Genomic DNA, 25,085 nt, shown 5'->3' on the forward strand with positions numbered 1-25,085 from the left:
CTGAATAAGGACCAATAGCAAAATATGTCACTAGTGTGGATGGCAATTATGCCTAGAAAGATGTTAAGAGGAGTTTTCAGAAGTGGGGAAATGGAGAAAGCAAGAAGAGATTCTGTGATGATACGCCTTGGTTCTTTGTGTTTTTGCCAAAAAGATGTTATCAATTTTTATTTTTTTACAGGATGAATTTGACGAAGATATATTTGGGGAGGGAGACCCCCACAACCCCTCCCGCCTTAGCAGCCCTACATAAATTATTACTCTAACCCCCACCCCCACATATATTTTTGGCAAAATCCGATGAAAAAAATGTGCCGATTTCTACTTCAATGGAATCTGCTGAAACCAAAACTCCCGTTACCACATGTTTCTGCAGTAAGTGGGGGAACAGACTGCTAGAGCATGAAAGGATGAAGAGGCAAGCTTGTGGAATGCTTAGACATCATAGTGTCCTCTTATCTTTCTGGTGGAACAGACTGCTAGAGCATGAAAGGATGAAGAGGCAAGCTTGTAGAATGCTTAGACATCATAGTGTCCTCTTATCTTCCTGGTGGAACAGACTGCTGGAGCATGAAAGGATGAAGAGGCATGCTTGTGGAATGCTTAGACATCATAGTGTCCTCTTATCTTCCTGGTGGAACAGACTGCTGGAGCATGAAAGGATGAAGAGGCAAGCTTGTGGAATGCTTAGACATCATAGTGTTCGCTAGAGCATGAAAGGATGAAGAGGCAAGCTTGTGGAATGCTTAGACATCATAGTGTCCTCTTATCTTTCTGGTGGAACAGACTTCTAGAGCATGAAAGGATGAAGAGGCAAGCTTGTGGAATGCTTAGACATCATAGTGTCCTCTTATCTTTCTGGTGGAACAGACTGCTAGAGCATGAAAGGATGAAGAGGCAAGCTTGTGGAATGCTTAGACATCATAGTGTCCTCTTATCTTTCTGGTTGAACAGACTGCTGGAGCATGAAAGGATGAAGAGGCAAGCTTGTGGAATGCTTAGACATCATAGTGTCCTCTTATCCTTCTGGTGGAACAGACTTCTGGAGCATGAAAGGATGAGGAGGCAAGCTTGTGGAATGCTTAGACATCATAGTGTTCTCTTATCTTTCTGGTGGAACAGACTGCTGGAGCATGAAAGGATGAAGAGGCAAGCTTGTGGAATGCTTAGACATCATAGTGTCCTCTTATCTTCCTGGTGGAACAGACTGCTGGAGCATGAAAGGATGAAGAGGCAAGCTTGTGGAATGCTTAGACATCATAGTGTTCGCTAGAGCATGAAAGGGTCAAGAGGCAAGCTTGTGAAATGCTTAGACATCATAGTGTCCTCTTATCTTTCTGGTGGAACAGACTTCTAGAGCATGAAAGGATGAGGAGGCAAGCTTGTGGAATGCTTAGACATCATAGTGTTCTCTTATCTTTCTGGTGGAACAGACTGCTGGAGCATGAAAGGATGAAGAGGCAAGCTTGTGGAATGCTTAGACATCGTAGTGTCCTCTTATCTTCCTGGTGGAACAGACTGCTAGAGCATGAAAGGATGAAGAGGCAAGCTTGTGAAATGCTTAGACATCATAGTGTCCTCTTATCTTTCTGGTGGAACAGACTTCTAGAGCATGAAAGGATGAAGAGGCAAGCTTGTGGAATGCTTAGACATCATAGTGTCCTCTTATCTTTCTGGTGGAACAGACTTCTAGAGCATGAAAGGATGAAGAGGCAAGCTTGTGGAATGCTTAGACATCATAGTGTCCTCTTATCCTTCTGGTGGAACAGACTGCTAGAGCATGAAAGGATGAAGAGGCATGCTTGTGGAATGCTTAGACATCATAGTGTCCTCTTATCTTTCTGGTGGAACAGACTTCCAGAGCATGAAAGGATGAAGAGGCAAGCTTGTGGAATGCTTAGACATCATAGTGTCCTCCTATCCTTCTGGTGGAACAGACTGCTAGAGCATAAAAGGATGAAAAGGCAAGCTTGTGGAATGCTTAGACATCATAGTGTCCTCTTATCTTTCTGGGGAAATGAGCAGTATATTATACACCGGTAGTCCATTTTGTTTGTGGAAACCCTAAATGTGGAGAGTAAAAGGTAAGGTGGAAGGGAGGTTGAAGATTTGAAGAGTTGTTTATTCTTAAGATCCAGTTTGTACAGAGGGGTGTAAATTTAAGGACGAATGGTTAGTCCTTTCCGGGTATGGATTAGCTGGCCCAGCAATAGTCGGGGTGAGGAGCCGGATATCTAAGGGGAGTAAAAACATGAGAGACCAGCTTTGAAGTAGAACAAACATGATGAAAATTCTATTGGGTGAAAATGTAAAAGGGGATGTTTTGCACAACGGTTGGTACTTTAGGGGAAGTGATTAGGATGTCAAATGTATCAGCATGTTTGGCAGGCCTTAGTCTGCTAAAGGCAGCAAGCTAGGTTAGCAGTGGTTTGTGAGATTTGACCAGTAGCATCAAAACAAGCCTTTTCACACTATTATGGTGTCTGTACTGGTTGCATCATTCTGCTCAAAGCAATGTGTGAGGCATGTGTGAGTCATTAGCAATGGTAAAGATACACTCATAACTATACATCGAATTTCACACCACCCACCCTTTTCCGTCTCGTCTTTCACAAAAGCAAACATTAAACTGCATTGCACAGAACATCCAGTACTGACTGTGAGGCTACCAATTGTTTTCACATCATGTCATGGACTCATGCAACCCATCAGGAACTCCGGGGGATCCATGCCCCCCCCAGTCTTTTCAAATCAATCATGAAATCTCCAGATTTAGCGTCCATCTTCCTATCCATCTTCAAAGACTCCATCAGCACCGGACGAGTCACAGCTCAGCTGTAACCTGCATCAGACCTTTGCTTCAAAAGCCCAGCGCTGACCCATAGCACCCAGTAAGCTATTGCCACATCTCAAACACACCTTTCATCAGGAAACTTCTAGAAACATTTATATATTATGAACTTTGGGATTTCATTAAAATAACAACTCCTGAATAAGGCACAGTATGGATGTAGACCTCCTAAGAGTACAGAATCGGCTCTGTGCTCCATCTGGGATGTACTTAAAAACAATGCAGAGGAAAACTACGAGAGGGCACTCACCCTGCTAGACATCTCAGCCGCTTTGGCCACCATGAGTCATGAGATCCCCCTAAGAAGACTGGAAGATATTGGTATTGAAGAAACAGCTTTACAAATCACTATGTAGGGCACCTTCAATTAACAGACGTGGTCACTAAACTGTGGAGTACTCCAAGTATCCTCACTCTCACATCTACTTTTCAATATCTACATGACAACCCTACTAGACATCAATACAACTGGTATCTCCTGCTAGAACTATGCGAATGGCATGCAAATAATCTACAAATCTGTGAACCACCCATCACCAAACGACCAAGACATTACAAACATCCTTGCACAGGTGGACGCATCAATTATAGCAAAAAGACTAAACCTCAACCCTAGGAAAACAGAGCTGATGCTCTGTAATCCTACAGGTTCCAACTCCACCACAACCCTTTGGCTTGACGAGATGGGCCCCAAACCTGTCAATCATAGTAAGGAATATTGGAACGACAATGGACATCACTCTTGATCTACAGGTCAAAGCCATCGTCAGAAGCTGTTTCTCCCAGCTGTGCATGGTACGCCACATTTTACCTTACTTAGCATTCACCCACAGGGCCATGGCTATAATTTCTCTAACATTATCCAAACTAGACTATGCAAACGGCATCTGTCACGGATTCCCAGATTACCTAAATGGCCTAACTTTAAAGAGTTTAAAATGCAGAGGCAAGACTACTTCTCAGAATGAAGCAATCTGAACATATTATGCCAGCATTAGATATTCCCCACTAGCTACCCATCAAAAAACAATTCAAAAAACGATTAATTTCGAAACCTTGTGCCTTGCTCATCATTCATGCAACAAAGTGGCCCTTCCTCCTTCAGAAGTAAGTTTCAACACTACTCTCCTTCCAGAACACTCAGGTCCAGCAATGATGCACTTATATTAGTGCCAATTCAACAAACAACAAGCAAGGAGGAGCCTTTCTTACTGGCCATGAAACTGTTGCACACCCAACCCAAACCTCTCCACCTGCAAGGCAATCATTTCACTTTCAGAAAACAGCTCAAGACTGGGATTTTCAACCAACCACTTTGAAAAAAATGAAAACTAAATGCAAATGACTAAAAACTGAGCACCAAAAATTTGCGACACTCAATTTTTAAACTCTTGGCACTGCCATTCGTGGGCAGCCAATTTGACTCATGGAACCTCAGCTTCGTGACACTGATCTACCCCTTAATCTCAGTGAAATCTATTAACAAGAGGCAGGAAGTGACAATACCCTCATCCCCGCTCTCCACCCTCTTCATCCCCAAACTAACTCCTCAATACTAACGTATTGCATTCTTGCACCTCCCACGCTCCTTCCGATGACCTAGTTCCAGTGAATGCTGTTAGTAGTTATACTCCACAATCCGTGGGTTGCCCATACGGCTAACCTGCCCGGTCGGTACCAACCACAAGCAGCATCGAGATTTTCATATCGGCACACAGGCCCCATTTACTTTGCATTCTGGTACTTCTAACCTGCATCCATCAACACAAAACGTTTCTCCATCAGCCTTACCACTATCTGACTAACACGCCCTGCCCTCCTTTCTTACAGAGCCATGCACAGCGAGGCCAAGGTTATTGCCAGATGGGCACTATATAACACCATTTTACATTACATAGCAATGAGGTGAACGCCTATGTATTTTTGAAGTACTAAAATTAGTATGGCCCAGAGGACACTGTAAAGAGATCTGAGGTTTTGAACCATTCTTCGATGTTATGCCCCCTTTACTTTGCATTCTGGTACTTGTAGTACTGCACAATTTTAAGAGATGAGAGAGTAAATGATGACAGCTGAGAAAAGTGAGCAGACTTTTGTCTGCATTACTTGCTTTATAGTCCCCATCAGCAGGTTCTTGGCATGCCCATGCCAACTTTGTGACATTAACACTGACTCTGACATATACACTGACATGTGCTGCTGCCAATTTAAGGGGTCATCCCGCCGGTGCAGATACTGACTATATGTAGATTGCATCAGCTGGGGAATTTCTAAAGTGGTGCACCATACATATTTTGCCCAAACTGGCATGGTGGGGAGGGGGATGGGTCAGAAAGGTACATTTGTCAGCTCATGTTTTGGGAATTTGAGATACAGGCCATATAATTTAGAGGCAGTACTGTAGCGGGAAACATGCAATAATGTAGCACTTCAGATGCAGGTCGCCAACACCACAGAAAATTGGGCACCCAATAGAAATACTGAATGCACGGTAGAGATATGTAAATATTGGCGCCACCTCATTCGCACAGTGCTTGATACGGCGCGGCTCCAACAGATCAGGCAAATTGCCGTCTATAAATGCTGTGCCAAACGAAACTGCAAGTGTTTATGATAGGCCACACGAAGATGTAGCACACCTCGTTATTGTTGCGTTGCGCTAGTTATGAAAATACAATTAGATCACAACATGCCAAGTTGCAAAAAGGGTCAGAAATCAACTCGTCAGCCTGTTACTTCAAATATTGGCATGTCAATTTCCACATTGCAGGGAACGAATCAAGCTGCTTAGTTAATCACATAACCCCTAATGTCAATGTCATGTATGCCACTGTTGCCGGGGTAAAATATATATTCCACCGGCATCTACATTTCCGGATGAAATTGTGATGCCAGTATTAGCAATGCCAGTGGTGCTCCATTGAATCGCATGGCATGCAGGCATCTAGGTTGCTTCCGATAAGTGTGATACTAGCCTTAAAAAAGCAATGCACATGTTTCCCTGGTAAAAGGCATTATTGTGTCAGCAATCAAACAAATGATCATAGTGGTGTCTACATTGCCCAGAGCATTATAATGGCATTCGCAAAAATGCTATGCCAATGTTGCCCACTAAAAAAGATTCTAATTTTGGTTTCTACATTATCCCCAGTTAATCACAATCCCAGTCTGAACAATGCTTCAAGATATTTAAAGGGTTTCTTAATGCTGGTTTCTACATTGCCCACATAAAGGCCCCCTTGTCACCTATATTTCCCCATTACCACCCCATGTCACATCACAGAGCCGCTAGAACTTCTTTTACTATTTCACACTGACCCTCGATTTCCCCTGTGTCTATCCCATGATCACAGGAATGCCCAAGCCACTTCCCCTTGCCCCTCGAGGCTCTCAAAGCCACTAACATTGCCTCAAATAGTGCCCAAGCCAGTTCCCATTGCCCCTCGAGGTTCTCAAAGTCACTAACATTGCCTCAAATAGTGCCCAAGCCAGTTCACATTGCCCCTCGAGGTTCTCAAAGTCACTAACATTGCCTCAAATAGTGCCCAAGCCACGTCCCATTGCCCCTCGAGGTTCTCAAAGTCACTAACATTGCCTCAAATAGTGCCCAAGCCACTTCCCATTGCCCCTCGAGGTTCTCAAAGTCACTAACATTGCCTCAAATAGTGCCCAAGCCGCTTCCCATTGCCCCTCGAGGTTCTCAAAGTCACTAACATTGCCTCAAAAAGTTCCCCAGCCACTTCACATAGCTCAAGGATTTCCTTCGTACCCATGGCATTGCCCCAGAAATGTCCATAACATATCAACTTGACACTTGGTTTGTCCTATGCAACTTGCATTGCGCCATAACGGCCCCACGCCACATACCATGACCACCTAACTGCCAGCGCCACTTGCCATTGCCCCTGATTTTCTCCATGTCACTCACTTCATTTCCAGAACACGGCACCTGTATTTTGCAAACAAAATTATTGCCTCTTGTCGCTCTCATTGCTCCTACAGCTGCCCGTGCCACTTCACATTGCCATCTAAGTTCCCTAATGCCAAGACATACTTTAAACATGTTTGAAGCAATTCTGACACATATCCCCGAGAACTTCACTATGCCACGTCACATAGGCCCAGAATTGCCCATAACACCATCCCTGAATTGCCCTATCCAATACCACATTGCACCATATTTGACCCCATCATGCTCACGGAACCCAAAACTGCCCTGTGTCACTAAACATTGCCCCCAGGTTGCCCCATGCCACTCACATAGCCACCAGGACTACTCAAGCCACTACATGCTAGCCACTTAATTGCCATGTGCCACATCACATATTTCCAAATCACTGCGAATGCAAGCAGACGTCCATGACCAAATGATAATGATGTGTTATTATATAGCACTTACGCTTAAGCATTTTATGTAGAAAAAATATACACCCAATATCACCCAACCTGTGTTGGTACTCATTTATCGACCTCAGAAGGATGAAAGGCTGAGTTGAGGCGTTTAAGAACAGACTAAATCAGTGACTCGCCCCCTGAGGTGTGCCTGAAATAAACCTTTAATGAGTCTAGCAATTATTGTATAGAATTCCAGAAAGACACATTATTTGGTATTCCTATTCTTTCTTATTTAGGGTCACTGCTGAAAGTGTTAGACTTGTGGCCCTCCTGTTCCTATTTCTCTTCTTTTTTAAGGGGCCTGAACAAGAAAGCCAGCCACTCCAGAAGTAAAGAGCCACATGGTGCTGGCCACAGCCCAGGAGCTTGCATTACAAAAACAGAAACTAAAAACTTTTTTTTAGAGGTCGCAAGGGAGACCTCAGAGGTCGCCGTTGCGACCTCTGGCGACCCCTAAATGACGTCTCTGTGGCCTATAGGGAACTCTGGAGTTTCCCCGGTAGGCTTTTGAACCTTGGGCCTCTTTTCCCAGTCCACCCCTGGCTAAACCGACTTAGCTTTTTTCGCCTCTGTGAGGTTAACGCACTTGTGTATTTAAACTGTGGTGATTATAGCACATGCTCGGATCCAAAACAGCATGCCTGTACCAGAAACCACTGGGTATTAAGGCCAACATAGTGTTCGTTGCAGGTATAGAGCGCTCAGACTTTCCACACCAGGTCTGTACTGGGAGAGGTGCCTATTCAGCCAAAATGGAGGCATTGGAATCTACGTTTTGTGACTCCCATTCCCAGCTCTGCCAGCAAACAATATTGCGTTTGTGACAGATCATTTTATATCAGTAATGTGCTGCTTTGTTAAAAGCTTTTGACGTCTCAAATTCTGATGGCATTTTTTAGCCCCTTGCCTGTGGTTCCTTTGCATGACGTCTTTCAAGCCCTAGACAGGGGAGTGGTGACCACATGCCACAGGCCTCTCTCTGCTGAGTCTATATTCAGGTCGGCCTCTATGTCACAAACCATAGTTGCTCTGTCCTAGAATTCCAAATGTTCTTCTTCACATCATGAATACAAATCGACATGTTTGTTTCAAACAAGGAGTATATGCTGTTGACTTCATGGCAACGTTTCTTTTGCATTTAAGCTTCCATCCATTCGTATTCCAGTACTTTTAGAATCCAATTTCTGATGGAGAAAATATGACTGCAATCAGGTTCTGTTTGCATAACTTGTTTCTGTAGGGATTTTTCGAAGATTGTCACCATTATGCTTTATCGTGTGATTTGTGTGAACTCCAAGTTGTGTCTGCACAATAAAGCATTATTTTAGTTCTTTGAAATTAAAGATACTGAAACTGCTATACCACAAAAACTGCGAAACAATGTGGTCAAGGGCCAAAACTGCAGACTTTCTTTAAATCACAGCTTCACCAAATACACAACGTGCCTGTTTAATCTCATTGTGCTCATCCTGTGAGAATGATCTTTTCCTACATATTTCCAGGTTGTTAACCTCTAAGAGTGATTAAGTTCTCAGGGTATGCGCTTACAGAAGCCTCACTCATGGTTTACCTGACTACAGTGTTGCTGTAATATAATAACAGTGGCCATTTATATTTTGCACACCAAAGAGTCATTTGCTCCATGATTCACTCATGGTAACGCAACTTGAAAACCATAACCTTCCTCTGATCTAAACAGGGCCGGCCCTAGGATTTGCGGCGCCCTGGGAAGCAACACATATGTGTGCCCCCCTAATTTGCATAAATAGTGACATTAGTGATATCACAGCATGAGTCTTTAGTAAGCAAAGGTGTCATGGGAAGTTACAGTATGTTTCCATGTGTAACGTAGAAGACAAATGCATTATTACGTCCAGTATATGAATTGTCAATATTAACATTTACCTATGTGGCCATTTCAGGAGTGAGGCATTTTTTTGAAGTAGCAGACAGTGTTGTAGACTTCTCATTTTGGCAGATAAGGCATAGTGTGATCAAAGTTACGGGAGCACTCACTTTGGTTAAGTGGCAAAGGCTGGATTTGAGAGCAGTCTGCAATTCAAGAACTTGAACACATCTCTTCCCAGATGTAATTGGTAGAAATACTGTTTGCAAAAGGTCTTTTGAAACTTTGGTTTAAAAACACTGGGGCCTGATTCATTGAAGCGTTTTAAAATGGCGCAATCCCACAGGAAAATGCTCCATGAATCAGGCCCTATCTGTGGAAGGTATTGCAAAAATATGGTGATTGTGTTTTGCTAACTGAAACCAACTGATGTTTTTGCAGAAGTTTCACAATTGTTTTTCACTTTTATTTAATGTGTATTTGGGCATATTGTTCAAATTAGCAATATGCTTTTATTTCAGAGGTTACTGATAAGGATTATTTTGACTGTCGAAAAAAATAATAGTAATAACTACGTTTATCAAGTGCTGCTCACTACAAAATGAGAAGGTAGCCTCATTAATGTACCCCCTGAGACTTGATAGGAAGGGGGTGTGCAGGCCAAAACTGTTAGCCCGGTGTACAATAGCAGGAGATCCTATAGCAGAAAGTTGCAAAGGCCAATTTGGCGTTTTGAAACGCAATTCTGTTGTCTGAAGCGCCTTACAAATGATCAATAAATAAATAAATGAGCAGGTTGGGAGACGGTTGCTGAGCTGTTATACGTTTAGACCTTCCTGTAAATGTTTCTTATTACTGCGGCAACAGCGCCTAGATGCTCAAGGGCTCTGTGCGCCTTCTACAAATGTATAAATAAATAAATAAATCTGCTGTAAAAGGTGAGGATTTGACATGGGAATGAGTACGGCTCCCGCGCTTCACTCGGTGTGGGAACTTTTGCCCCATAGCGAAAATCAAAAGCTGGCACCCAAGAATATACGCATCCGTACGAGAACATATCTTAAAGTGAAAGATACAAATTAAACTCACTTGACCTTTCCCCTTAGAAGAAAGTGCACCAGACAAAAGAGCATTGGCCTTTCAAAAATAGTAATGAACAACAGAAAAATAACCTGAGAAAGGACATGTTCCATTAAATCCGCTGGTCAAGTATAAAAGGTGCTCACCTTTTTAACCCAGCAATATGTAGTGAACTATTCCCTGGAAAACAAAATCCCAATAGGAGCATCTGTTTTGATGATCATTTTATGCTTCTTGTGGGTAAGTACCCTGGAAACATGATAAACTGGGTGAAATCCTGGTAGCCAAATGCTTGAGCCAGCTTGCGGACCTCATAAACACCCATGGGGTTGCGTCAGCCAGTGGACGACCTTTGCTGAAATGTTGGGGGGGACATGACATCCGAAGATAAGGTGCCACAGCCAAATGAATGGGGACATATTGGTGTGCCATGAAAGATGGGGGTGACAAACACCCCTGTCCCCCCCTAGAATTGCACCCATGGCGTCAGCCCTCTGAGAAAAATTACGCTGTCCACCCACATGTATCCTTTACTTGTGCGCTGAAAAGCAGCACATGGCCATAATTTGGGAAAAAATAACTGCACCAGTCTCCAGGATTTCAACCTCTCTTGCCATATCCTGGGCAAATATTCAGGACTCATTTGCCCTCTCATCATTCCATACCCTTCTTTATAAAGATTCTTAAAAAGTACACATACCACTCAAATATTTAAATCATTGCAGAAATGTGTGTTTGTTTGTTTTATTATTTATAATGCGTGCCAGACCCGGGGGTATCAGGGCGCAGAGAGAAACAAGGGCGTTTTCAGCTTAGTTTACAGTGCTGTACAGGTAGATACAATAGTGACGAAGAACAGATATTTAGATAAAATATGTACAAGCAAATATAGAAAATATATGAAATGGCATCGACAAAATGTACATTGAGAGGAGGAGGTGGCGGAGGGGTCCAGGGAGTTAGTGGTCATTTTCTCTAATCCAGTTGATGATGTTACATCTGAATTGCGGGTAAATTTGGTCTGCCCTTAAGGTCGGGGGAAGGGCGTTCCACAGCTGGGCGACTTTAACTGGGAAAGTTTTGGAGAGTTTACATCTAGGTACAGTCAGGGTGTTCGCGTTGGCCGTTTGCGTTGGGCGGTTGGGTGCCTGTCTCTTAAATCTTTCTATACGATAGTGTGGGGTGGGGGTTATTGAGACACTTGTAAGTGATTGAGGCTGTTTTTAGTGAGATTTTATCGTTGGTGGTGAGCCAGTTATTCAATCTTCTTGTCTCAGAGATATGCGCTTTTTTAGCTATGCCCAAGACTGCTCTAAGGGAATTATTATGGAGGGTCTGGATTTTATTGATGATCTATTTGTTGGATCCCAAATATAGGGCGTTACAATAGTCCAATTTTGAAAGAACTAGAACTCTGGCCAGGGTGATGCAGCTGTGTGTGGAGAGGAAGGGCTGGGCGGCTCTGATTAACTTAGAGGTATAAACTGTGACAGAGGCCATGGAATTGATCTGCTTGTTAAAGGAGAGTGTGTCATCAAGGTAGAAACCAAGTGTTTTAACTTCTTTGGCAACTTTGATGGTGTAGCCATCTGTGTCAAAGCTAGTGTATTTATGGCTGAGTTTGTTAAGGTTGGTGGTGGTGCCAACCTTAACAATTAAGAGCTCCATTTTGTCATCATTCAGGCATAGACCATGGGTGGCCCTCTATGCTTGGATGATGAGGTACACTCTATTCACCAAGGCCAAATCCTTGTCGTAATCTGCCGTCAGCGGGGTGAGGACCTGTGTATCATCTGCATAACTAGTGTAGGTGATACCAAGACCATAGAGATCATTGTTGTGTGTTTTTTACAGAATTAAAATGCCTATCTGCATTTCTAAACACAGAAACGTTACAAACATCTCTTCCAAAACAATGATTTGAAGCTGAGAACGGGTGTCTCAAGAGAGCCACAGGAGGTTGGCAGGCAACACTGTGGCCTCACGCGACCTTTGTACATGGAAACTGCAAAGCAGTTGAGGCACTGGTGCCTTGTGGGACCCCTCTAACAGCTTCTGACAGTGGGGCCCCGTGCCACCACACAGACTGCCTATGCCTCGGGCCGGTTCTGAACCTACAGCTATGTTTGGAAATGTTCACCTTCCTGATAACTCCCAATCCATCTATACTATTTACTGTCCTCCTTACCTTCCAGTCTGTCGTCTGTTTCCATGACTGGGCAGTTAAACATTCAGTGAGGTTGCTATTCTTGACCTATGCTTTTATTCCTTCATGTCTTTGGGTTTGGCGGGACCAGATTTGTTTGTGCCACGGGCCACAAAATCTCTTAAAATGGTGACGTTCTTGAAGTGTGTTGTGACGTATTACGCAGGTAGGCCACTCCCTGGGCCTGCTATCCGTGCACACATACTGGAGTGTGGACAATACAACACTCGGGACAACACTCCCTACACCGGGCAAAACTAAAACAATGTCACACGAACATGCTGTGTTTCTCTCAACAATTATCCTTTAACAGTTCGTTTTTGTCTACTTTTTTTAGAGACTCACACAAAGAGACATTCAAGCAAGTATTAGATGTGTTGTAATATGAAAGGTTTGAACAGAAAAATGATTGAACGAGTCATGTGTGAAAGGCGTCAAATACACATACACATGGTTGCCTCCACTGTCAGGATGTGTTGTGTTTGCTTTATTCTGGCCCTTGTATTAGGTCTGCATGAGCTTGTATGGAGAGAATGTTTACATGGGATGTTTGCTGTTGATATGGCTGATACGTTCCAGCATAGACAGTTGGGACCTGAATAGCCACAGATGAAGGGCCGGTGGATGTCTCCCTCCCCTTACTATACCTACATATTCCTCCCTGTGTATTTACCTCTGTAATGTGACTTTAAAACCAACTAAAGTATTGAACCCATATTGGCGAGTCAAGCATCTCATTGAATCGTGAAACCCACGTTTTAACATTGGCACGAGGATTCAAATCGGCATTGCGGAAGAATGCAGGTGAGGAAACCACATCACAGCCCGACCGTTGTCAATTGCAGGATGTGAAGGTGAGGTTTACTGTGATACCGAAGTGGGCACATGATATTGAAAACGATGGGAGCACTCAACAAGAGGGTGGGAGGGCTCTGACCCCATTACACCTTACATCACAAGAACAGAGGGGCAACATCGATTTCCACTACATCCCACACAATACGGCGAAGCACCGACAACCAGCAATGCTACCTCCCACCCAACAATCGGACTCAATGAAGAAACCACCGCTGATCTTCATCCGAGCAGCATCACAGCAGAAACACTAAGACTAATCAGCCCTGTTATCAACTTATTGGACCGCTTCAATGAAGAAGCAGCCGTCGCCGTTCTTCATCCTACCGACATCAACGCGGAGACACCACGAACAGTCAATCACAAACTTGAACAACAAATAACCTCAAAACCAAATCTCGCCCAGAGAATCCACTGTAACCTAATAAACGTAAGGTCAATGTCCAAACACTCAACTGAAATATACCACCTCCTTTCAGAAGGAGGCATAGACATCCTATTTGTAACCGAAACATGGCTAGACGACAACTACAAGATCACCCTCAACAACTGCCTGCCGGAAGACTTCAAATACATCCAAACAAACAGAAAATCCAAAAGAGGGTGGGGACTAGGGATCATCCACAAGGAACAACTGGCCTTCAAAATGGAAGATCCTCTAAACATCAAGAAATGCGAATCCTTAATACTACGACTTTCAGTAAACCCCAAAACTAACCTGAAATTCATACTGATATACAGACCACCAACCTACGATGCGACTTTCATAGACGCTTTCACGGAAGCAATCACCACCCTAGCCAACAAGTACAATCATCTGATCATCCTCGGAGATTTCAACATTTGGTTCGACGAAGATACCATAGCCACACAAAAATCCCTAACCGCCCAACTAGCAGCCATGAACCTACAACAACTAGTCAAAGAAGCAACCCACTCAGCAGGGCACACACCTGACGCAATCTTTGCCAACAAGGATCTCATCACCACGACACCCCCAATTCAAATGCTTTGGAGCGACCACCTCATCATTCCATTCATAATCACAACGGCTGCTCCAACGAAAAAGCAACAAGAAAAACGACCCATCATTATGAAAAGAAATTGGAGAACCATAAAAAACTCCAACCTAACCGAGCTCCTAGAACTCAGCAAATCACAAGCATCAACCATGGAAGAAGCAGATCTAGACAAAAAAAGTTGCCCTACTTCATACTTGGATCGCAACAACCATAGACGACATCGCCAAAGAAAAGCCCTTCACCCCATCACGTAAGAAAACTACAGCAAAGTGGTTCACCCCACTACTTAACGCCATGAAAAGAAAAAAACAAAAACTAGAATCTGAATGGGGGACCAACAAAACCTCCACAAACAAATTGAAATTCCTACAACAGATCCGCTCATATAAAAAGGAAATGCAAAAAGCAAAGAGGAAACATTACGACAACCGAATCTTCAGAGCACCAAACGCTCAAAAAGAACTATTCAAAATCATAAACGAAATAAAAAACCCACCGGGCTGCAACAACACGCCAATTCCATCGATGAAACTCTGCAAGGACCTCGGAGACCACTTCAAAAACAAAATAACCTCTATCCAACACGCCATACAAAACAGACCAAGCGATCACAGCTCAAACCCCACCGGCACCGACGAGGAACACGCAAGCAAGCCACAATACTTCTCAGAAATATCAGTTGAGGCTTTCGCCAAACTGGTAAACCAAAGCAACAAATCAGGCTCTCCTGAAGACCCCTAACCCCCGGACATATGCAAAACAATTCTCAAACAAGGAACGCCCATGGAATACCAAAGGAACCTCCTCAACCTCTCAATCTCAACAGGTAAAGTACCACAGGCCTTCAAATCAGCCTACATCAAGCCGCTACTCAAAGACACAACAGGAAACGTAGAGGATTTATCTAACTATAGACCCATCTCCAACATACCCTACACAGCCAAACTGCTAGAAACGTACATCTACCAAATAACCCAAGAATTCATAGAAGAGCACTGCCTACTAGACCAGGCACAAGTTGGTTTCAGACCTATGAGAGGAACAGAATCAGCTCTCCTCTCAATATGGGACGACCTAAAAACAAACGCAGACTCGGACAACAGTTCCGCCCTGATTCTCCTTGATCTGTCTGCAGCTTTCGACACTGTCAACCACGCCATCCTCATAAAGAGATTAGAAGGACTAGGGATAACAGACACTGCCCTACTATGGATCAAATCCTTCCTAACAAACAGAACAGAAACAGTATGGATGAAACCTTTTAAATCCAAACCCAGAGACTCCATGTGCGGAGTACCAGAAGGTTCATCCTTCTCCCCGCTTCTATTCAACATATACATGTACTTATTAATCAAACTCATCAAAAAATACGGCCTCACATACTACAACTATGCCGACGATACCCAAATAATCTTCAACATACAAGATACCTGAGAAGAAAACACCACACTGGAGAATTGCCTTTGTGACATATTCAACTGGATGAACCTCAACCATCTCAAAATCAACCCAGGCAAAACAGAGATAATGATTGTTTCAAAAAAGGGAGGAGACATCAACTACATCCCCTGGCCAAGAGAGCTCGGCACCACACCAGAACCATCATCAACTGTAAAAAACCTAGGGGTCCTGATCGATAACAACCTCACTCTAGAGCCACAAGTAAACTCAGTAATCAAGAAATGCTTCTTCCTCCTGCGAGCAGCAAAAAGGATCCTACCGTTCCTGTCGTTCGCCAACAAAACACTTACCATCATCGCTCTGATCATGTCCAGAGAAGACTGCCAATAGCCTATACCTGAGCATGCCCGAACGACTTCTAAAAAAACTGCAACACATACAAAATGCAGCAGCCAGACTCCTCCTCAAGCTACCTCGAAGAGAACACATCACACCTGCGCTAAAAACACTACACTGGCTACCACTAAAACAGCGAATAAAGTTCAAGTCCATGTGCATCACGCACAGAGCAATACACAAACAAGGCGCAGAATTCCTAAGCGACAAACTATGCCTACATCAACCGACAAGAACACTAAGATCAAGCACCGACATACGCCTGGAACCAAAACCCTACAACCGAAAAAAACTTGGAGGATCCTCTTTCTCCCACCAGGCACCCAAAACCTGGAATGACCTACCTAAGAATATACGGAACACAACAAACCACCTAGCATTCAGGAAACTCCTCAAATCATGGCTCTTCACAGGGTAACCGCAACGGAGACGCACTAGATGAAAATAACTCCAACCATAGCCACTCTCAAATAGGACATAAACTCAAACCAAAGAACTAACCTCTCGACAGAGCATAAGATATCATGGAAAATAGCCACAAAAGGAAGGCTCCAGAGACTGATCACATACCTAGACCCAGACGAAAGCACTCAAGTGACTCACCCACTCGTACGTACCGGACGGACCATAACCAAACCGGCACACGCATTTAGATAGAATTATGAATACTAGCATGGCCACACTTGGAAGGAATTGTGGACATTGGCCTGCGTCGCATCTAGAGGGGACTTTGAATGCTAGCATGCCCGCCCTTAGATAGAATATGAATATTAGCATGCCCACACTTGGATAGAATTGAGAATATTAGCCTGCATCGCATCTAGATAGGACCATAAATGTCAGCATGCCCGCACTTAGGTGAAACCTGAATGCCAACATGCCCACACCTAGCTAGATTTGTGAATATTAGCCTGCGTCGCATCTAGATAGGACTTTGAATGTTAGCATGCCCGCACCTATGCGAAAACTGAAGACTAGCACAGGCCGCACTTAGAACTGTGGACATTGGCCTGCGTCGCATCTAGATGGGATTGATTGAAGGATAGCGTGCCCGCGCCAAGATGAAACTTGAATGTTGGCATGTGCGACACTTGGAATTGTGAACACCAGCCTGCGTAGCATCCAGATAGGGTTGTGAATGGTAGCATGCACACACCTGGACAGATTTCTAGACGCTAGCCTGCGCCGCATCTGGATGGGACTGTGAATGTTGGCTTGCCCACACCCAGATAGGATTCTAAACATTGGCCTGCGCCGCATCCAGATAGAGTTGTGGGGGTCAACAGGTGCCACACTTGGACAGAACTGTGAATGTTAGCATGCTAAAGGTCAGGTAACCCAGTAACCAATATAAGCTCAAACTCTGCATCCTTATCTCACTCAAAAAACTCACACAACCATCTCTCCCACAACAAGCCGTACAAACTTCACAACACTGCAACAACACATAAGCCGGAGGAACAGCACACGCGACCTGACACTGATCCAATACCCGCACCAAAGCTCAGCATCTGGTGTATACCGAGTTGAAGCTGCCAACAGAGCACCACTCCTCTCACTATCCTACTCCCTCTTCACCTTACTAACCCATCCCACCTTATCATTTACAGATCAGCCAGAGCGCTTGGGGACCAATTCCGTTGGTGACGGTGCGCGGTACAAATACCTTTAACATTTAACATTTAACATATTTAAAGGTTCTAGCTGCCAATAAATGGAGCGCAGCAGTTGGCACCGGCGGGAGACATCCAGCGGACCCCACCAGTTCCCAGAGAAGGTTCATATTTGGGGTCCTTCTGTTTTACCTCTTTGACGTTTGAAAGTATTGGTGTTAAACTTGGCATCGGTTTCAAGCGCTGCAGTGACTTCGCAAGTGGCTAAATGTCATCTGATTATCACTACGAAACAAGCGAAAGTGAAATTGTGCTATTCCGGCGCAATAAGATCAGAGGACAGCGGGGCCTCCAATGGGGCTGTGTGAGGCTCATGTGGATTGCACTTCCTGAACGTCACCTCTGGACGCCGTCAATTAATGGGGTGTTCCCTGGAGGGTGTGCCATAGGAGATCGCACTGTTAAATTCAACGAGAGACTGGTGACGTCAGGGCGTTGTGAGGAGGGGCCCTCGGATCTTGAAAGTGACGGTTTGCTATTCAACAAATGCTCTACTATCCATGGGTATGCGCGCTGTACTTCTTCGCTGTCTATGTTTTACAGCGTGCATTTGGGTGAGCAGAGCACACGCAGAGGAACAATGGAAAAATGTGTGATGCTGAAATGATTGGTAATAGGGAATGCAGCCTTGGCGCTGAACACCACCGGCCGTTGGGGCAAGATAAGAGTAAGGTTATCAAGGGAACATGTGTTCGGGATTTTGAATCTAATGAACGTTCCGAATGTACTGCAGCCAAGCATATCGAGTTTCGTGACTGTTGTTGTGGGGGCTGCTCCGGATCACCGGGCAGCCCCCATACTCACGTCGGGGTCACCCGACGGGGCTCACTGGTGCGGCGATCACGCCAGACTCAGTGGCACCAATGTGTCTGCTAAGAGGTATTCTCAGTGGGCGTCACCAAATTTAGGTTTGGTGTCTAATTGTGGTGTCAAGCGGTGCATATTCAGTAGCACCAACGTGACACTTTATGTAGAACTTTTCTTAGTGGGTTTTGGTGTGCCCTGGCATTGGGTGAGTTTATATACTTGGAAAGGTTGAGCAAAACCTATAGATGAAATACCATCACTATAACAGGTTATGAGTTCTGATGTTTTTGTGATCTCCCTGACTTTGAGTGCAGCAAGTTTGGAGGTTGGTTTAAATTTGACACTGGCTTTCAATTATTTTAGCTTGGAGTTCTTCTCCTTGATATTGTTGTTTAGGGGGTGTTAACCTCGGAATAGGTTCTTGCTATATCTATTGAGGGAGAGTGATGATGTTGGATAAGAAGTTGTGGTGGTTGTTTAAGTACATGAAGAGTGTTGTTAGGGCTGGCTCCTTTCAGTTGCATTTGTAGTTGTGGTAATGGCCTGCCACATCTTAGTTGAGTGTCTAATGGTGGTAGCTTTATGAAGTACAGTTGGTTTAATGTGTTGAGCTGATAGCTCTGAGCTGCGAGCTGGATTGCAAAGGGTATTGATGGTATTTTTTGTTGTTGTTGAAATCCACTTCCTTCCCCATTGTGTTAATTTTCAGGGTCTGTATGGTTTGTGTGAGGGGGAAGATGTGTTGTGTTTGCTTTATTCTGGCCCTTGTATTAGGTCTGCACGAGCTTGTATGGAGAGAATGTTTACATGGAATGTTTGCTGTTGAGATGGCTGATACGTTCCAGCATAGACAGTTGGGACCTGAATAGTCACAGATGAAGGGCCGGTAGATGTCTCTCATGGGTGGGAGTCACCCCATCTGCTCCGGGTCACTGGAGCGCCACACGTGGCTGGGGGCACCCGGCGCACAGCGGCCCTGGCTCTGGGGGCACCCAGGCCGGGGTCGCCACATTAGCCATGTTCACATGGCAGTGGGATCACCCAGGGACGGCGTTGCCCTGCAGGGGCACCGTCCTCGTGCTGGGCTCCGTCCTTGGGCCCAGCACATGCAGTGCAGCACCAGCATGGTGCCTCAGGAACGACACTGGAGCCGGATGGTGGTCAGACTGCCGAGCCGGAAGCGGCTCGGACCTTTTATTAGGTTGGTCACATGGGTAGCCATGTGACCACACGACAACACAGTGGGAGATACCATGTCCCCTTACAGGGGTGCCATGCAACAACTGTCATCACGAGTCTGTCAATTGTAATAGCGACAGTAATTGGGTTGCTGATGAATCATCGAGTGAATGGCTGAGTAATAGTCTTTCAAAGTGGAGCTGTTTAGACTCCGCTTTAGGAAATTTCAGGGAAAAACCTTGGAAGAACGAGAACAGTGCAGATGGCAATCTGGCCTGGTTTGATGTCATGCTTGGAAACTTTAAGGAGACGGACAGGAGGGAAAAGTTTCACTCTGTACCATCGGCCGCAAGGCAATAATGTTTGTTAGATGTTAAGTCACACATCTGACGGCGGGCCTCATTCCGAGAGTGGAGGTAGTCATGGCGCTATTTGCGCCATGACTGCCTCCAATAACGGTACCAGCACAGGTCTTGTTTAATGGGGACTTACCGGTGTAGTCAGACCTTTGCGGGACCGGTAACTCCCCATTGAAAAAACCATTCCCCATTCCCATTTGAGCCCCCATAGGGCTCAATGGGAATGGGGAAGTAGCTAATAACAGTACCGCAATTTGCAGTACCGTTATTGGCTCTGATTTCCCTTAACGGGTCCCGTCCATGACGCCTGTTCAGACCAGGCTCTAAAGGAGGGACCCGCTAAGGGAACTTGTAGTAGTGCGGTAAAGGATTACCGGCACCGATCTACTTACCGGTGCCCGGTATCCTTTACCGCCCTACTCGTAATGAGGCCCGAAGTGTATTATGTTATTGCTAATGTTGAGGGCAATTTTTTTTATTTGGGCTGATGTTCTAACACATGTACAAGGTTTTATGGTTCTGAAGTAAAAGTTTTTTCCACAGGATGTAATAATAGGAGCTTTGCGGGCCTTAATCAATGGAACTTGGCTCTGGTGTATTGATGATAATTTTATACCGTGTTTGGGGGTCCAATTCGTTCGTGTGGTGGTTCACTATGTAATATGGAAATGACTCATCTGGGACTGTATAATTGAGTGATGTCTCACTATTTCTGATCTTTTGGATTTGTGTCCAGCAGTACATGGAATGAGACATAGTTTATGGCACGGTAGGAAATCTGGTTCGGTTCAAAAATGGCCAAAGCGTTTGCACATGTGTGTTGGAAGAATGTGTGACTTTATGTTGGGAGAGTGATGTGTTGTTTCACGCTGTATTATAATGCGTTCTTAGTAGAGATGTATTGCCATCTTTTGCTCTAATCTTTTTTTTCACAGGTACATTTTTAGTTCAGCTCTGCGATTTAAACTATGGACACTTATTTCGGGAATTGTTGCTAATTATTTTCCAGGTTTAAAGTCAATGTGGTGGACGAATAAATGTGAGTGAAGATGGTGATCTTTGAAACAATAGAATGGGACTTTGTTGGGTTGATCTAGACATGTGAATAGATATGGTCTTGAGGTGTATTACCAGTGGCGCCAACGTAATTACAGAGAGGGGTTCTCATTGGGCGTCAGTTTTATTGTGGAAATGTGGATTCTTGTGGTGCAAAATTAGTGGTGCCAACGTTACGAGTTGGTGTAGTTTTTCAGTGGCACCAATGCATTTGCTGAGAGGGATTCTCAGCGGAAATAGCCACATTGGAAATTTTGGTGTCAAGTGGTGGTGTCAATTAGTGCATTTTCAGAGGCACCAACGTCATACATTTTTTTTGGACGACCAGTGGCACCAATGTGTCTGCTAAGAGGTATTCTCAGTGGGCGTCACCAAATTTAGGTTTGGTGTCTAATTGTGGTGTCAAGCGGTGCATATTCAGTAGCACCAACGTGACACTTTATGTAGAACTTTTCTTAGTGGGTTTTGGTGTGCCCTGGCATTGGGTGAGTTTATATACTTGGAAAGGTTGAGCAAAACCTATAGATGAAATACCATCACTATAACAGGTTATGAGTTCTGATGTTTTTGTGTTCTCCCTGACTTTGAGTGCAGCAAGTTTGGAGGTTGGTTTAAATTTGACACTGGCTTTCAATTATTTTAGCTTGGAGTTCTTCTCCTTGATATTGTTGTTTAGGGGGTGTTAACCTCGGAATAGGTTCTTGCTATATCTATTGAGGGAGAGTGATGATGTTGGATAAGAAGTTGTGGTGGTTGTTTAAGTACATGAAGAGTGTTGTTAGGGCTGGCTCCTTTCAGTTGCATTTGTAGTTGTGGTAATGGCCTGCCACATCTTAGTTGAGTGTCTAATGGTGGTAGCTTTATGAAGTACAGTTGGTTTAATGTGTTGAGCTGATAGCTCTGAGCTGCGAGCTGGATTGCAAAGGGTATTGATGGTATTTTTTGTTGTTGTTGAAATCCACTTCCTTCCCCATTGTGTTAATTTTCGGGGTCTGTATGGTTTGTGTGAGGGGGAAGATGTGTTGTGTTTACTTTATTCTGGCCCTTGTATTAGGTCTGCACGAGCTTGTATGGAGAGAATGTTTACATGGAATGTTTGCTGTTGAGATGGCTGATACGTTCCAGCATAGACAGTTGGGACCTGAATAGTCACAGATGAAGGGCCGGTAGATGTCTCCCTCCCCTTAATATACCTACCTATTCCTCCCTGTGTATTTACCTCTGTAAAGTGACTTTAAAACCAAGTAAAATATTGAACCCATATTTCCGAGTCAAGCATCTCTAACACTCCACTGTCAGGCAGTTTTCTTTCAGCAAGCGGTGCAATTCTGCCATATTCCACAAGGTGGTGATGAAGATTAGTGTTTAAAATGTCCTCCTGTGAAGACTAATTCGTCATGGAGCACAGAGAGCGCAGCAAATAAGTCCCTGCGGGAGTGGGGAGGGCGCATTGAAAATACCCGACAATCCACTTCAGTTCTGATTGAGGCGCTATAGATACATCTCTCTTTGTGTGTTCAGTACATTGGTGTTGGCTACCAAATGCCATCTTAATACAAAAGGGCATTGTTACGCGATATTTGACAATACCGGCTCCGATTGAAGGTTGTATTCTGGTATTTTATTTATTTTTATTTGTATATCGCGTCACACGCCGTGGGCCTCAGGGGATGTATAGTCGGCAGCTGGAGCATATTGAAAGTCCGCCATCTGTTGCTACAGCATACTTTTTATTATGTAAAAGTACCTGGTTGTAACAGCGCCAGGATGCCTTAGGGTTTTGCGCGCTTAACAAATGTCAAATAAATGGGACAATGCCCCTTTAGATGCCAGAAAGTGACACTAGGACGGACCCAGGGGATAACAACTGGTGACAAGGTCCACAACCAGCTCACTGACACACAGCGGCCCATTCCCACCAGTATTCCCACTGTTGGGTCCTGGCGATCCCATCCCCCCACCCGGCACTCTGCGACCCTCCTCTGTTTCTCGCCCAGCGCATCTGAATGCAACCTTCCATGCAGCAGCACTCTGCCAGTCCTCCGCTGTTCCTTGCCCAGCGCCTCCGACTGCAGCCATCCATCCACCTGGCACTTTGCCAGTCCTCCGCTGTTCCTCGCCCAACGCCTCCGACTGCAGCCATCCATCCACCTGGCACTCTGCCAGTACTCCGCTGTTCCTCGCCCAGCGCCTCCGACTGCAGCCATCCATCCACCTGGCACTCTGCCAGTCCTCCGCTGTTCCTCGCCCAGCGCCTCTGACGGCAGCCATCCATCCACCTGGCACTCTGCCAGTCCTCCGCTGTTCCTCGCCCAGCGCCTCCGACTGCAGCCATCCATCCACCTGGCACTCTGCCAGTCCTCCGCTGTTCCTCGCCACCAGCATGTCTGACTGCAGCCGTCCATCCGGCACGCCGATGGTCCTCCGTTTGCTCCCACATGGCAACCTGGCCTGGCTCAAGGCACTCCACCGGCCGGCTTGCAGCAGGTTGCCTGCGACAATCCGTCGCTCTTCCAGGCAACCCCCCATCTGGCCTGGTTAAGGCACTCCGACGCCTGGCTTACAGCGTACATCGTCCCCTGGCAACACATAGCAATCCGCCGCTCAGCGGGCCGCATTCGACACTCCACCTCTCCTCTAGGTAATCCGGCCCGGCAAAGGCACTCCACCGCCAGGCTTACAGCAGCCTGCCTGCAACAAGCAACACTCCGGCTGCCAACCTGCCTGCCGCAGTCCCACATCCAGCAGGCCGCCATCCATCCTGAAATCAATCCGACCTTGACGCAGGGTCTCCTCCTGCTAGCCACCATCCAGCCTACATAGTAAGAGGACGCACCCCCACATAAAAGCTTTGGAAGGCACACACCCACATGGCACCCACCACTGCACGGCCCCTCCCAGTGTGGCCAGGGTTTAAGCTGGTGGACAATTAAGTCCCCACCATGGAACAGGGTGCACAGTGTAATGATAGTTTACAGTGAAGGCATGCATGTAACGTTCTGTTGCCATGACGGCATCTTCGTGTATGATTCCAGAATGTTGATGGGATCATACACGAAGATGTTGCTGAAAGAAGTTGGCCTTCCCGGGGCTCCTACGATTAAACATAGAACTTCGTTATAACTATAATGCAGAGTTGTGTGATAACTGCTGAAACAAAACACAACAATTGGCGACGAGGATTACTGCATGAAGGGAGTCCCGGGCGCAGCAGGAGCAGTGAAATACACGCTTCGTTTAATGCTGTTGCTGGATACTAGGAACGGTGATCGTGACATCAAAGGAAAGAAGAAGTGCAATCGCATGTAATAGGTGAGCGGCGCGATCAAGAATGAAGATTATATGTTAATAAAACTCACAGGGAGCAGCAGTATATGGGGAACGCGCGCGAGCGGCCAACCGTCTGATACACTAGAGGAAAGGACCTTAGTGCGTGCTGAAAGTGCCGCCATTTAAAAAAAAAAAACGGTGAATGTTTTGAAAAGCCAAACAGTGGTTCACGGTTAATGACATTGAAGTGTAGATCGCCGAGGAAGTTCAAACGAAAGGAGAGAGTGTTGCAGAGACGCTTATAAATAAAAAAAATATATATTTTTTTTTTTGTGATTGCACGTGCACTATTTATGAACAAAATTCATTGATAAAGTGTGAAGCACATGGAGTGAAGTGTGTTACAGAAGACCTACAACATTGAGTTAGAATTTAAAGCATCATGCAGACCATATCTGCTCCAGTTAAGTTTTTAACCTTTGCCTGGGAATCCAACATGCCCGTGGGAACAATGGCAAGATAATTTCCAGGTATATCTGAGGGCAATAGGAGGTTCAAGGTACAGTGATGATCAGAAAGAGGCCACTCTTCTAAGTTGTGTAGGTGCCGAGGCACTAAGGATTTTTAGGACATTACCTGAATTAGAACATGATGAAGTGAGTTGGGAGGAATCTTCGAGTGGAGCTAGG

Source organism: Ambystoma mexicanum, chromosome 2q (assembly GCF_040938575.1).
Source record: "Ambystoma mexicanum isolate Mex_15411 chromosome 2q, UKY_AmexF1_1, whole genome shotgun sequence".
Classification (NCBI taxonomy): domain Eukaryota; kingdom Metazoa; phylum Chordata; class Amphibia; order Caudata; family Ambystomatidae; genus Ambystoma; species Ambystoma mexicanum.